The following is a 15,566-nucleotide window of genomic DNA, read 5'->3' on the forward strand; positions in this document are numbered from 1 at the left end:
ATAGTCAAATGTGACTCCCAGCTGACCCTATTTACTAGACATTTTTTACTGATTTGTTTTTAGAGTGTTGAACTCTATAATGATTTTTGAAGTTTTAACCATGAGATTTTTTTGGAGGAGGTGTTTAAATTGGGTTGTTGTTGTTTTTTTTACCTTCAACTCTGAATTCTTCTTTGATTATTGGAGATTTTTTATTTATTTTATTGGGTTATAGATAGTAGACCAACTAACGTTCAGTTTGCCTAGTCAATGCTAGTATTGCTTACAAAGTAAAAACTATGTAATGGCATTACGAATTTCGACGAACATGCAGTTTCCGTATGGAACGCACAAATAATTACGTTACCATCAGTCGTAGAGAGATTAAAGAAATTGTATCTTAAAAAAGCATGCTACAATAATGGATATGCAGTCATTGACAAAGAAATACCTGCATGTCAGGTCAAAATAATCATCGAAACAGCATTTTTAAAGCCACATATCAAATAAATTAATACAAATCCTAATGACAATACTCATGAATAAAAGATATTATGTAAATCTCTGGTTTAATGTTTCTTTATTGTCATCAAATATTCTCGGAATATTGGTTATTTTAAACAACTGTAATGTTTCGATCTTGAAGAGATTGCAGGTCCATACGGCATAAAGCGATCGACCCGGTTGCAGCCACAAAAATCGCAGCTGCAGCAGTTCGTTTATAAATTTAGTCGAGTGAGGGCGACATCACTGTTTCAACGCAAAATGATTGAAGAGTCGGTAGCTTGGCATGATTGTCTCTCACTTTTTCGTCTTCTCCCAGTGCAGTTCACTGTTCTGGTACACTGTTGCAATTCCACTCCGAGTTCGCTTTGCCATCCAGTTGCTTGTATACAGATAAGGGCTTGGGGGCATCCCCCCTTAAAAAAAGAAAGAGAGAAAAAAAATTGTTAAATTTGGCATATTTTTGATGTTTTCTCAAAATTTAACCGATATTATGTAAAAAAATCTGTTTCAGATTTTTGTATGAAAAAGGTCTCAGATTTGTAAAAAAAGAAATTCCGATATCGATATGACTGGCCCTCTTAAATTTAGCCTCAGTAACTCTACCTCCAATCGGGGGGGGGGTCCAGGATTTATCCAGGAGGGGGTGTTCCCAAAACATATGCCAAACAAATGACGTCAAATAAGTCAAATTGATCATCGCCACCAGCAGTTTTAACACCCCCCCCCCACACACACACACCAACACAAAAAGCAAAGAAACAAAAATTGTTGGGGCGTCCTCTGGATCTGCTCCTGGCTCTAAAATTTGTAAAATTATTTTCAGGAATTGTTTTTCTTATTTTGTTTCAAGATAAAAAATATATAGTTATCATTTTTCTGAAATTGACATGGTATGTACATTTTGAAAAAAAATCAGAGCGAGGTATTGAGGGGAATAGCATGCTTAATATCTTGCTCTGATTTTTTTTTAATGTTTGTTTGTTTTGTTTGCTTGAAATTTATTTCTGCGTTCCACATGTTCAACATAATACAACATAATCAATTATTACATAGATTTTACATATATGTACATTTTAGACACACGTATAATTTACAATCTCTTTCTGAATATAAAAAAGCATATGAAAATTATTATTTAACTAAATTTCAGAACGCAGGAGACCGTCGTCATGAGCGACCTGCTTGATGTTGACGACGGCCTCAAGGTAAAAAAGCGACATGTAAAACTTACACATTTTTTAACAAGAGGTCATGAGGGTGTAGTGCAAGTGCAAGTGTAGGGCAAGTACATTAGAAGAGGAGGGGTCAAAATTCATCATTAAAAAAGTACAAGTATAGTCAATGTGGCGGATTTGAATACAATGATATTAGGATGCGCTTCATAGTGGCTTTAAAGGAATAAAGTGAAGAACACATTTTTGTTGTTGCGGGTAAATTTTTCCATTAGTCGGGGCCATGGTGTCTAATTGATTTATGAGTACATGCAATGCGAGTAATTTCTTTTAAACAGTAATGTATGTTTGACTGGAGCAGAAACAAGAGCAACAATGGCAATGACATGAAGAATGAAATACCATATACCCTAATTGCTTATGTCAATTTCAGAAGAATGGTGAATATACTTTTTTTTATCTTTGAAACACATGTTAGAAGAAGGAGCAGATCCAGAGGAGGCCCCCAGAAGTGTATAAATTATATTTCTAATATTTTTTTTGTTTTCTTTGCTTTTTGGATGGCGGTGTTGGGGGGAGTTAATAATGATGATGATAATAATGACAAAGAAAAAAAAGACTAGAAGAAATGAAAGAGACATGATTACGATATCATTTTCTGAATATTAATAATGTGAAAATCTATCCCAAGTTTTTTTTGCTCACTTGTGTCACTAGTAGTTGTTAGAAATTCTTAATCATATTTCATGTTATGTCATGTATATGGCCCCCTCGTTTTTTTTGTCTCTCTCATTATGCCACTGCTACCTCCCTCCCTCCCTCCATCTCTCTTTTTCGACTCGGAGTAAAATAGAGAATGTCATGCGTGCCATTGGGTTGTCTAGTATATCTCTATGGTTTACTTTGCACCGTGGTGTAAGCCGACTCTTCGAAATTTGTCCTATATTTTTCTTTCCATGCACTTTTTTGTTTTTACATCCGATGTAAATGTTATGAAACTATTGTATGTTAATGATATTTATCAACTAGGCATTGAAAAACATGTTGATCGAACCGGTCTCTCGATCATGGCAATAATGAACAGAATTTGGGGGAATAAAGAAATTGTGTCATTGTACTTATTTCACCAGCGGCAGTGCACGGGGTGAAGGGGGAGGGTCAGACCTCTTTTTTAAGGTCTGTTCGTGTATTCCTTTCCTTATTATTTCTTTTTATTCCTCTCCACTTTGTTGAATATTATTACTTGAAAAGTAAGTCCATATGAATGCCCCCACAGGGCCAGGACCCCTGCAGTATCTCTCTGTATAGACACAATGGCATATCTACGGGGGGTTAGGGTGTTTAAACCCCCGCCCCCTTGGCTGCCAAGTAAAATAATGTGCATGATTACCAAAGGTGCTAAGAGTGTCCAATGTTCAGGTCGGAAAATCTTTTTTGAGCTTGCGCTTCGCGCTTGAATTGATTGTTCACTGAATTGGTGGAATTTTTATACCGAACACAATCATGATAGCTCTGGAACTGTGTATTAAGCTATTATACTTGATTTGAAAAGATGTTATCATGAACTTTTTTTTTACTCCTTTGCGTTAGTAAAGATGCCTGGAAAACATCACTTACAGGTGACTGTCATTCTGGTCACCCCCCCTGGAAAACGCTAAATCGCCCCTGAGACATAATAGGCTCATTAAAAGAACAACCGAAAAGAACATACTGACCAGTCCTATTACCTTGATTGATCGAGACAAGTTTCAGGGGCTAAAACTGTAAGAATTGAAGAAAAAAATGCATAAAACAATTTAATATTTGATAATACAATGAGGTAGCATCGCATTGTTCGACTATATTGAAACTAAATTCTTTTGTGTGTGTTTTTTTCCTGCATGAAGAAATAGAAATACAAAATAAATGGCGAAGTATTTTATAAAGGGATGGGGGCGATTTATCTTTCGGAATATCCAAAACTATCAGGGGCTGCGGAAGCGGGGGGGCTGAAGCCCCCCCCCCTCCCCACTTTAAAAAAAGTGTACAAAAACGTAAAAATGACCATTATGATTGTGATTTTTGCATGGTCAGCCCCCCCCCACTTTGAAAACCGTTCCGCGGCCCCTGACTATTTATAGCCCCTCTCTGAAGCGCTCAATACGAAACGAAGCGATCGAGCTAATGATTTTTCTAAATAAAAAATTATATATAATATCAGGAGCACAAGTTTCCCGATTTGTTCTTTTGTTTAAATAAATCATAAAATAAATAAGCATATAGGATTTGACAGAGATCTTGGGCGTTTCATGAAAGGACTTTTATCCGACAAGTCCCCATTATCCGACAGTTACCTTGGTAACAGTGCTTCTCAGCCAATCAAAATCAAGGAAAGTTGTCAGACCTGCCAACTTGTTGGACAGGGGACATTTGCTTCCCCCCCCCCCTGTAGTTTGCCATGTTGGTGGCATCCGTTCCTTCATTCAGTTTGTTCATCATGACTTTGATTAAAAAAAAAACAGCAACCCGGAATTGATCCGACTGATTTTGATTCAAAGATCTTTTTGGAGCACAACAGGATAGACCGTCACCTATGTCATTCATATAAGCCAAAAGGTGATAAGAGCAATTTGCCTGTAGGAATAATGGAAAGGGGAAGGTAATAATATCTGAAAGGAAACACTTTAGGATAAATTGCATGGCCGGGGGGGGGGGTCATCACTTGCAGTACCGGGGCAGTGGCGTAGCTAGGATTTTTTTCCTGGGGGGGCACTGCGGGGTCCTTGCTTTTTCAGGGGGGCACAATTTTTCCGGTGTGTGTGTATGTGTCACAAGGGCGGTTCCGACTTTCGCCAATAAGGGACGGGGCCCGAAATTTTCCCCGATCAGTCACTTCTTAGTTTTATTATTATAAAACAACATAAACATAAAATAATCTCATGAGCCTTATAAAAAAAAAATGCGAGCGCGAAGCGCGAGCGAATTTTTTTTTTCTTTCGTGTATTTTGTCCTGAAATTTAATATTCTGGGCAATGTTATGTGTGATCCTGAACAAGATGGTATGTAACTAGATGGTTACTGCGAACGCCAAGCGCGAGCAGAAATTTTTATTAACAGATCTAGTATTATCGAAAAGGGACCTGTTAAGGACTGCTTACTGTTACCCACGAAGACGGTATATATTTTCAGCATTGTGCTTGTCTGATTTTTTCCTATTGATTCAAATCAAAATTTTTCTGAGGTGGACTTGACTTTTAATAATGCGATCGTGAAGCGTGAGCAGACAATTCCGATGTGAAACTGGATAATTTAAGTACATTTTCAATAAAGAACATGCAGGCTATCGCGCATGTTTTAGATTTAGACCTAGAATCGTGGCATTCTGAATACATTTGTTTAATGGAACATTATGGAATATACGTAGACAATATGAACTTGGCTAATCAAACAATGTGACCACTCAGCGTGAGTTTAAATGCTGATTTGTAGACCATAAAACGGACATTTTGAGAGCACTTAAATTTGTAAATGAAAATAATGAAAGCTCGATGTCTGAGCTAAAATATGTGTTGTATATATATTGACTTCAAAACTTGTTCCATATCAGCCTATTGAGCAAGATATGAATCTCATCGAACAGGCAATTCTGGCGCGAAGCGCAAGCAAAAATTTTATATAGTAACATGAAAGATTTTTTTTGCAAGTCTTCGATCCCTCACTATTTCATCCCACTTGTCTTCCTCCTTTTATTTTTTCTTCTGTCTTTCTTCTTCTTTTCCTTTTTTCCTTTTCTCTTTCTCCCTTTTTCTTTTTGTTTTGCTCTGCCAATTTTTTTCAGTGGGGGGGGGCACGTGCCCCCAGCCCCCCCCCCCGTAGCTTCGCCACTGTACCGGGGGCATCATGCTTCACCTTTTCACACGGTAAAAATAGCAATTTGTTTAAGCCCGTCACTATCATGTAACTTTTGAACTTTTAAACAATATTAATTGCTTTTTGAAATTGTTTGACCTTCTCAAACATTTTTTTTTTAACTTGTAACTATTTAGCACTGTCGATCGACGTGTTTAATCAACATGCTTAAAGTGTTTTTACAGTGTATATATAACAACTCAATAGTTGATCAGTTTGCAATAAAAATCGGACTAACAGATCTTAGACTGAGTTTTATAGAGTTCAAAATGTTAATGGCAAACAATTCGATTTATTGGATTCAAATCCTCTTATTAAAGGGAAGTTCACCATGAAGAAAAGTTTTTTGTAATAATAGCAGAATACAAAATGTTTAAAACTATTGGTGAAGGTTATAGACGAAAAAAAAGATTAAGAAAGTGATTAGAATTTTAAGTTTTGAATTTGTAACGTCATAAACAAGCAGCTGCCCCATAACATGCATAATATTATGTTATGTAATATAAAATGCACGAATTTCATTTTTAATGGTTCCTGATGACTTATTTATTTTCTATTCATGATCGGGTGCGAAATTATATTTCTATTGATATACAAAAGGTATTAAAAACAATATTCAATTTTCTTAGAAAATGACGGGGAAAATTCATCGATTTTTTTACCATTTGCTATGTAGGAATGCTGCTCTCATATGACGTCAAAAATCAAATAATGTTATTCAAATAACTTTTAGATTATTTGATGGATTTTGTTATCAAATCTTCTGCAATATCTTTTTATTATCTTTTTATCATTTTTCTACAATTTTTACAATAAACTTCAGGGTGAACTTCCCCTTTAAGGACTTACATCACTGCTATATACCTTGGGGTTTTTTTTGGTTATGGAAAAATACATGTATCACGCATTGTACATACCTCAATTTATATTGTTTGGATAAGTTTCATTTGCAAATGTCATTGTAAATATTTTCGATCACTTTACTTTGTTCTGTTGAAAATGAAATACAACAAATTAAAAGGACAAAAAATACAAAGCCAACCGACTTGTCTCCTTTAAGAGCGGGAGTGGGATGCCGCAGGGGTAGTTGAAACAATTTGGCCAGCCCTCTCCCTCATGTTTTGGCCCTAAATGTAGAAAAAACGTAAAAGTTCCAACTGAATTGTAGTTTTGTACACCCCCCCCCCTTCCCCCTACACACACATACACTCACAGTTTTCAAAGCCGTTCCGTGACCCACGAATTACTCGGAAGCCCGCTCGGAAGATTTTTCTTGAATTATTTAATTGCTCATATAGCATTGATCCTGCTATGCTCATCGTAGTCAATCGATGAACTCTTCATGGCATTGAAGTGTGAGATTACTAATACTAGCAAAATATATTATGATAACGACAGATAAACAGCGTCTGTCTAAACATTATCTAGAACGAATCTACCATTAGTATCTTTTGATTATTACTTAACAGGCTCTTCCGGGGATGCAACCTTTTCTCGAGTGTTCCTCAAAATGACCCTCGATCAGAAATCCGATTCCGGTATATAGGCCTACGGATTTCTTACCGCCAATCAGTACAGTGTTATCCAGGTATACATCAGGTGCCTTGGGAACGGGTGGTGGCTTGTGTGTGTGTGTGTGGGGGGGGGGGGGGTTGGCGAGCAAAAGAAGGACAGTTATATTTCATCATATCAACCTGATTTCCAGGGGGTGCTGTCCATGTGTGTGAAACATCATCATCATCATCATGAGATCATGATCATGATCATCATCGTTATCATCATCTACCATGTTGGCATGGTCACACCGCCCGAGCGTTGTTGGAGCGGTCGTGGAGCGGAGAGAAAAAAATCATCACCGCTCGCTACCGTTTACCATTTTCAATTTCGATTGTTTCCCCCCCCCCGATTTTGAGAGCGAAATTCGACCCTCTTTCCCTATACCGCTCCACGACCGCTCCAACAACGCTCGGGCGGTATGACCATGCTCACCCCAATTATTTTGCTTCAGCGCCCCCAAGTATCCGGCCCATGCCTCCCCCGAGCCATATTTTTTTAATGCTTTGCATAGCCAAATAAAGACCGTTTTCATTTTATTGCTTGTCATTTTTTCTCAACACCCCCCCCCCACGCTCTTATCTGTCCCCGGTTCCGCCAACGAGACCTGTATCATGTTTGCAAATAAAATCATATGGCCATATATACACACACTTTTCGGGGGGGGGGGCGAGAAACATGTTACGATTTTTCCTAAGAATCTCGAAAGCGGGTGGGGGATCTACGTAAAGTGAAAGTGAAGGATTCGGCGCGCATAGGCCTACTTCTGATGAATTTTGTGACAATTTCCCGGGGGGGGGGGGGGAGGGCAGTCAAAATATATTACACACTCGTGTAAAAAAAAACGCGTTTAAAGGGGTGTTTTTCGGTTTTGGACGCGGTCCGCGCGGGAATCGTTAACATGGTTAAGGGCAAAGGTTAAGGGTATCAAAAACACTAGATATTCAAGAAAAAGGGTGCATTGAAAGACTGGTCAGTCGCTGGGTCAAAGGTAGGCCTATGTGTCCCCCCCCCCAAGCAAATTTTTTTTTAAGACTAGCCAAACGTGTTTAGGATATGTTTTTTCCTCAAGCTTTTTCCCCCGTGGTCATATATTTTGGCAATAACTTTTTAGGGGCCAACTGAATGTGTAAATGAAGCGCGCGCAAAAACTTGTTAAGAGATTATTTTTGCACACAGAGAATAACTCGTTTAGGGGTGTAATTTCTTGGTCACGCGTGTGTACAGCAATATATTTGACTCCCCCCCGCCCGGGGAATTTTTTTCAGTACTGAAAAAATGAATGTACGTGCTAAAAGGCTGAGAGGCGCAAGGTTATATCTTAGCGGGAACATGCGAGACTGGCAAAGATTGGACCGGTTATATTTTGAGGCCCTTTAGTTAGTTTTTAAATAGGCCTACTATTTTTTAGGACTAAATTTACGATGGGGGTTGTCACAATCAAGGAAATGTAATTAAGTACAATAGATATTTCCTTCCTTTTTAAATTTATCTTTGAATTATTATATGCCCTCAAAAGGAATATACCCGGACGCGTACACCCCCCGTGTTACCCTGGCAACCCGTCGTGACACCCCTAGCCCCTCGCCCTTTTTGTTCTGCACTAGCACTGCACGTCTGCCAGTCCTCGACTTGAATATGCATACTAGCTAGGCCAGGTTATAGGCTTCATCTGATTTTTACCCTGGCTGAAATAAATCTCTTACAGTATCACACGTGTTTGGAGAATATGGAAATGTCGGCGTCTGGTGGAGTAGACTAGTACTATTTTCCCCCTCGCATTCTTTGTTGTTATTACTCCAACGATCACATGTGCATCACATGGAGTTAGGATGCAGCATGAATGAATGAAAGACTGGTTACCAAACTCGTTTGTGCGTCAAGATCCTCCGTGCATCTATGAGATTGTTCGCACGATTAAAACATAAACTGTGAGAGTTAACAGTCTCTCTTACTCCTCATGCCTGCGGTGGGCGGTCATCGACCAATAGAAATCTACGCGAGGCATCTCCCGCGTGAAATTTAGCCGGCGAGTTACGAGAATTTTGGATAAACAAATCCCACATCTGGGCCCTTGGATAACCTTTTTGTAACAATATCCAGACGATTCTATCGCTCATCGTTGGCAGAAGGTAAATAACGATATTTTAATTTTGCATGCTATGAAAGTACGTTTTAATCAGTGCAAAAGAATAATGAGAAATGTGAGATTTTGTGAATTGATAATGGCGCGGGAAGAAAGTTTTCCCAATTGCGGACGTTGCGTAAACCGAGCAGGTTTGCCTACAATCGCGTTTAGACGACGTGTTAAAATCATGTTCACTTGTCTTGATGATGTTTCGTGTCACATTTCGTGTGTAGCCGAATGATAAGTTTTGCTGGACAAATTTGACTTGTGTTCGTTATGAATATTCTCATTTTATATATGAAAAAAGCCAACTGTTTCATTTTGATCATGTTGATGATGCAATTCATGCCAAGTTGCCAAGTGATAATTTTTTAAAAAGACTAGGCTAAAGCCAAAGGCAAAGCCAAAGAGCATGATTTGATGAAGAGGCCCGTTTCGTTTTTTTGGCAACTCAGTTTTGTCTTTTTGAGGGGACTTAATTAAAGATAGGGAACAACTGCAGAATACCCCGCGCGACGAGAGCATGTTTTTTTTATCCCACCAACGACCTACGATGTAATAAAAGAATGTTTTTTAAAATTAGTTAGGCCTATCTTTCTTTAACGTAAAGAATGGAGCGCATATATAGGGACGCATTTGGCAGTGATATGCGCTATATAAGTATGTTGGTATTATTATTATTATTTAAATCCAACCTGTTTATGAATAAAGCCAACGATATACACGAGACCTCTTCATCGGGCATGCTGCCTGCGACCCGACAATGCACAATGTGAACGTGCGCCAGCGCCAACGAGCAACGTCTCGAAATAGCCAAGGATGCCAACGCTGTGAGTGTAGCATGCTGCCAACGAGGCCAACGTTATGGACTGTTAATGCTGCCAACAAGCCAACGATGCCAACGTTGTGAGATAGATATACTGCCAAAGAACCAACGATGCCAACGTTGTGAAATTGTCATGCTGCCAACGTGCCAACGATGCCAACGTTGTGAGATTGGCATGCTTCCAACGAGCCAACGATGCCAACGATGTGAGATTGGCATGCTACCAACGAGCCAACGATGCCAACGATGTGAGATTGGCATGCTACCAACGAGCCAACGATGCCAACGATGTGAGATTGGCATGCTACCAACGAGCCAACGATGTGAGTTTGGCATGCTACCAACGAGCCAACGATGCCAACGATGTGAGATTGGCATGCTACCAACGAGCCAACGATGTGAGTTTGACATGCTACCAACGAGCCAACGATGTGAGATTGGCATGCTACCAACGAGCCAACGATGTGAGTTTGACATGCTACCAATGAGCCAACGATGTGAGTTTGGCATGCTACCAACGAGACAACGATGCCAACGATGTGAGATTGGCATGCTACCAACGAGCCAACGATGCCAACGATGTGAGATTGGCATGCTACCAACGAGCCAACGATGCCAACGATGTGAGATTGGCATGTTACCAACGAGCCAACGATGCCAACGATGTGAGATTGGCATGCTACCAACGAGCCAACGATGCCAACGATGTGAGATTGGCATGCTACCAACGAGCCAACGATGTGAGTTTGACATGCTACCAACGAGCCAACGATGCCAACGATGTGAGATTGGCATACTGCCAAGGAGCCAACGATCAGAGGCCAACGTTGTGAGATTGTCATGATACCAACGAACCAACGACGCCAACGATGTGTGATTGGCATGATACCAACGAGCCAACGATGCCAACGTTGGAGATTGGCATGTTACCAACGAACCAACGATGTCAACGATGTGAGATGCATGCTACCAACGAGCCAACGTACCAACGATGTGAGATTGGCATGCTACCAACGAGCCAACGATGCCAACGATGTGAGATTGGCATGCTACCAACGAGCCAACGATGCCAACGTTGGAGATTGGCATGTTACCAACGAACCAACGATGTCAACGATGTGAGATGCATGCTACCAACGAGCCAACGTACCAACGATGTGAGATTGGCATGTTACCAACGAGCCAACGATGCCAACGATGTGAGATTGGCATGCTACCAACGAGCCAACGATGCCAACGATGTGAGATTGGCATGTTACCAACGAGCCAACGATGCCAACGATGTGAGATTGGCATGCTACCAACGAGCCAACGATGCCAACGATGTGAGATTGGAAGATTGGCATGCTACCAACGAGCCAACGATGTGAGATTGGCATGCTACCAACGAGCCAACGTACCAACGATGTGAGATTGGCATGTTACCAACGAGCCAACGATGCCAACGATGTGAGATTGGCATACTGCCAACGAGCCAACGATGCCAACGATGTGAGATTGGCATGTTACCAACGAGCCAACGATGCCAACGATGTGAGATTGGCATGCTACCAACGAGCCAACGATGCCAACGATGTGAGATTGGAAGATTGGCATGCTACCAACGAGCCAACGATGTGAGATTGGCATACATGCTACCAACGAGCCAACGATGTGAGATTGGCATACTGCCAACGAGCCAACGATACCAACGATGTGAGATTGGCATACTGCTAAGGAGCCAACGAGGCCAACGTTGTGAGATTGGCATGATACCAACGAGCCAACGATGCCAACGATGTGAGATTGGCATATTGCCAACGAGCCAACGATGTGAAATTGGCATACTGCCAAGGAGCCAACGAGGCCAACGTTGTGAGATTGTCATGATACCAACGAGCCAACGATGCCAACGATGTGAGAATGGCATGATACCAACGAGCCAACGATGTGAGATTGGCATGATACCAACGAGCCAACGTTTTGAGTTTGGCATGCTACTAACGAGCCAACGATGCCAACGATGTGAGATTGGCATGATACCAATCTTCCAATGAGCCAACGATGCCAACGATGTGAGATTGGCTAGTACTAACGAGCCAACGATGCCAACGATGTGAGTTTGGCAAGGTCCAACGATGCCAACGATGTGAGTTTGGCATGCTACCAACGAGCCAACGATGCCAACGATGTGAGATTGGCATGTTACCAACGAGCCAACGATGTGAGATGCATGCTACCAATGAGCCAACGATGCCAACGATGTGAGATTGGCATGCTACCAACGAGCCAACGATGCCAACGATGTGAGATTGGAAGATTGGCATGCTACCAACGAGCCAACGATGTGAGATGCATGCTACCAACGAGCCAACGTGCCAACGATGTGAGTTTGGCATGCTACCAACGAGCCAACGATGCCAACGATGTGAGATTGGCATGTTACCAACGAGCCAACGATGCCAACGATGTGAGATTGGCATGCTACCAACGAGCCAACGATGTGAGATTGGCATACTGCCAAGGAACCAACGAGGCCAACGTTGTGAAATTGGCATGCTACTAACGAGCCAACGATGCCAACGTTGTGAGATTGGCATACTGCCTAGGAGCCAACGACGCCAACGCTGTGAGATTGGCATGTTATCAACGAGCCAACGATGCCAACGTTGTGAGTTTGTCATGTTGCCAGCAAGCCAACGATGCCAACGTTTTGAGTTTGACATACTTTCAACGAGCCAACGATGCCAACGTTGTGAGTTTGGTTGCTGGTAACGATGTCATCGTGAAAAGAAATCAAAAAGAAATCAAAAAGAAGAAAAAGCGATAAGAAAAATAAGGGAAAATACCATAAGGAAAACGAGTTATTGAAATAATTGAGGAGAAGAGTTTTAATAATATATATTTTTTAATCTTTCATATGGCTTTATATCTAATTATCGCTTGTGCTCGTAATGCCAGAGGTGATTTATTATGTTTATCTACTTGTTCAATATGGAGCCCAGTGGCGTAAGGGGGGGGGGGGGTGGGGGAGACACGTGCCCCCCCCCCTTCCCCATGGGCTGACCTAAAAGAATGAAAAAAAAGGGAAAGGGAGAAAAGAGAGAGGAAGGAAGAGAAACGTAGTGGGAAAGGAAAAAATATTAATCATTGTAAAAAATGTATTAATATCATAATTAGGTTCGGTTATTACATAAGAAACGTTTTAATCATAACTTTAAAATTTGCTCAGGGCCTATGTCTTCATTGTTCGTGGTACTGGCATTGTCTGTTTAACGAGACATATAATCATGTTGTAAATAACCTTCCGCTTTGAAGTCAATATACACCAAGTATATTTCTTCACACTTTCAGTTATTATTATTTCATTTAGTGACCTATGTTTTTTTTTTCATGATTACTAAAAGTAATTGCCCACTGTTAAGGCTTTGATATAAAAAAAAGTACCTGTTCGAGATTACTTTCGCATTAGTGGATTGGTGAAATATGTCTGCTTTCCATAAATTCCAAAAAGTCTCCTTTTCTGAATATCAAAATTTTCGCCTCGCGCCCCTCGCTCCTATTATTTCGTTATTCAATTACATAGTGTCTTAGTGAATTCCTACAACTGAGCGCGCTACGCTTGCTCACTAAAAGTGACTCAATTTTTTCCTGGTGTTCTCCCAATACCATGACCCATGATACGCCATTGATGGAGCCTAAAATTTGACATCTTTTAATCAGTATAAAGAAATATTTTTTGTGGGGAAATCGAACTTTAATTATTTTGTTTTGATTAGATGAGTTTGTTTGTAGGAAAAATAGGTCCACCCCAACCCTAACCACTAACATGTTTTATTTTTTTGCTATATTTCAATACCTTATGCAAAATTAAATGTTCATGATACGTTACCATTAGAATATGAAACTGTTCATACAAGAAATGTACTTTTTTAATGTTTTCCCCTAAAAAAGGTGAGTGGACCTAATCCTTTTTGCAATTAAACTTGTATGATTTAACTCCTTTAAAAAAAATCTTCACTCTTTAAAGGTCATTTAATGTTGTGTTTGGATGGAGAGAAGTAAATTAAACAGAATGTTGAAATATTAGAAGAAATCGACAAGCAATAAAAAAAATTATAGTTGCTTTAATATTGAGATCACTAATACCATGCATATCTCAAATTGGCAACTGACCAAGTAAATTATGACAAGGGGCAAGGAAAAATTTCCTATAGGCCATTTACATTATTAGTAAATTGTGTTTTTCTCCTAAGTACCCATTCCCTTTCTTCTTTATATTTACCAGGTAGTATATTGTTTTATGTCGTCATGAAAGGAAAATGTAATTTTAAATAAAACTTTTGGGTAAAAGTATATTCTAGTCATAATATGTATTGCAGTACATGGAAGGGAAGTCCTTGCTTTACAAATCTAAGACTTCTCATATGCGGCCAACTTGAAGTCTCATGGATTCAGTGATAACCAATATTCAAAACATTCAAAAATTCGTAATTCTTTTTTATTTGTCCCATATCGTTCAAACTTTTACCTATCAACTTTTCTGATTTTTATTTTCCTTATTTGGGTTAGAACAGTCATCCTCCCCCAATCTGCGGCAGAAAGGTTATTTTTTCCTCTTTGAAGGGATAGTCTTAAGAGTCACTTCTTAGCTTTATGTTATAAATAAATCTATATGTAAATATCTGAAATCATATTCCTTATATAACTTGCCAATCAAACTTAGAGAGTGCAGCATTAGCTGATACGTTGAGACAATCATACGTGAAATGAGATATTCTGAAGAAATTGTTAGAACACGAAAATAATAAGTACCTGATTAATCAAAATTTGCGAGTGCGCAGCGCGAGCAGAAAATGGTATGTCGAGACCATAAAACTGACATTTTTACAGAGCACTTTCTTAATTCGTAAATAACATTAAAAATGAATGTTCGATTTTGGAAGTGAAATATGTTTTTTTGTGTAAATTTTATTGATTTCAGCTTCATATTGAACAAGTTCTGTAAATGACCTAACATGCAACTCGAGCGCGAAGTGCGAGCGGAAATATTATAAAGCGACATGAAGCTTCTTTTCATTTCCCAAGTCTTTCACTAAATTTCATTTAAAGAAACCATTCCTCTTCCTCCTCTTCTTTTTTCTTCTCTCTTTTCCCTTTATTTCTTTCCTTTTTATGTGTGCTCCGCCAATGGGGTTAGGGGCTTGTCCTTCGGCCCCATGGATCCGCCTATAGGGTGGAAATTAAAAAGAAGGGGGGGGAAAGGGAGGAAATGGATATATAACAGGAGGAAGACGAGTGAATGATATAAATGAGAAGACTTGGAAAATATCTTTTTTTTTAATGTTTAATGTAACTTTACAAAGAATTCACTCGTGCTCGTGTTGGAGATTATTTACTTATGTGGTTCAATATGGATTCTAGATAATGAAATATCTTAGTCAATATACAAAACATATTTTGCTCGGAAATCAAACTAATTATTTTGGTTGATGTAGAAGAGTTTACTTGCAAAAGAGGAAGGTGCAGTGAC

The 15,566-nt window shown here is 39.7% G+C and overlaps 1 protein-coding gene across 1 annotated transcript in view; it reads left to right on the top strand.

Annotated features, from left to right (window-relative positions):
• The first annotated feature begins 8,989 nt into the window (after nt 1-8,989).
• LOC121420180 (sodium-dependent phosphate transporter 1-B-like) overlaps nt 8,990-15,566 on the top strand; it is a 36,246-nt gene continuing 29,669 nt past the window's right edge. The window contains exon 1 of the mRNA XM_041614728.1: nt 8,990-9,232. The gene's annotated coding sequence lies outside the window, so the exon portion shown is untranslated. The remainder of the gene's footprint in view (nt 9,233-15,566) is intronic.

The sequence above is a fragment of the Lytechinus variegatus genome, chromosome 8 (genome assembly GCF_018143015.1).
Source record: "Lytechinus variegatus isolate NC3 chromosome 8, Lvar_3.0, whole genome shotgun sequence".
Classification (NCBI taxonomy): Eukaryota; Metazoa; Echinodermata; class Echinoidea; order Temnopleuroida; family Toxopneustidae; genus Lytechinus; species Lytechinus variegatus.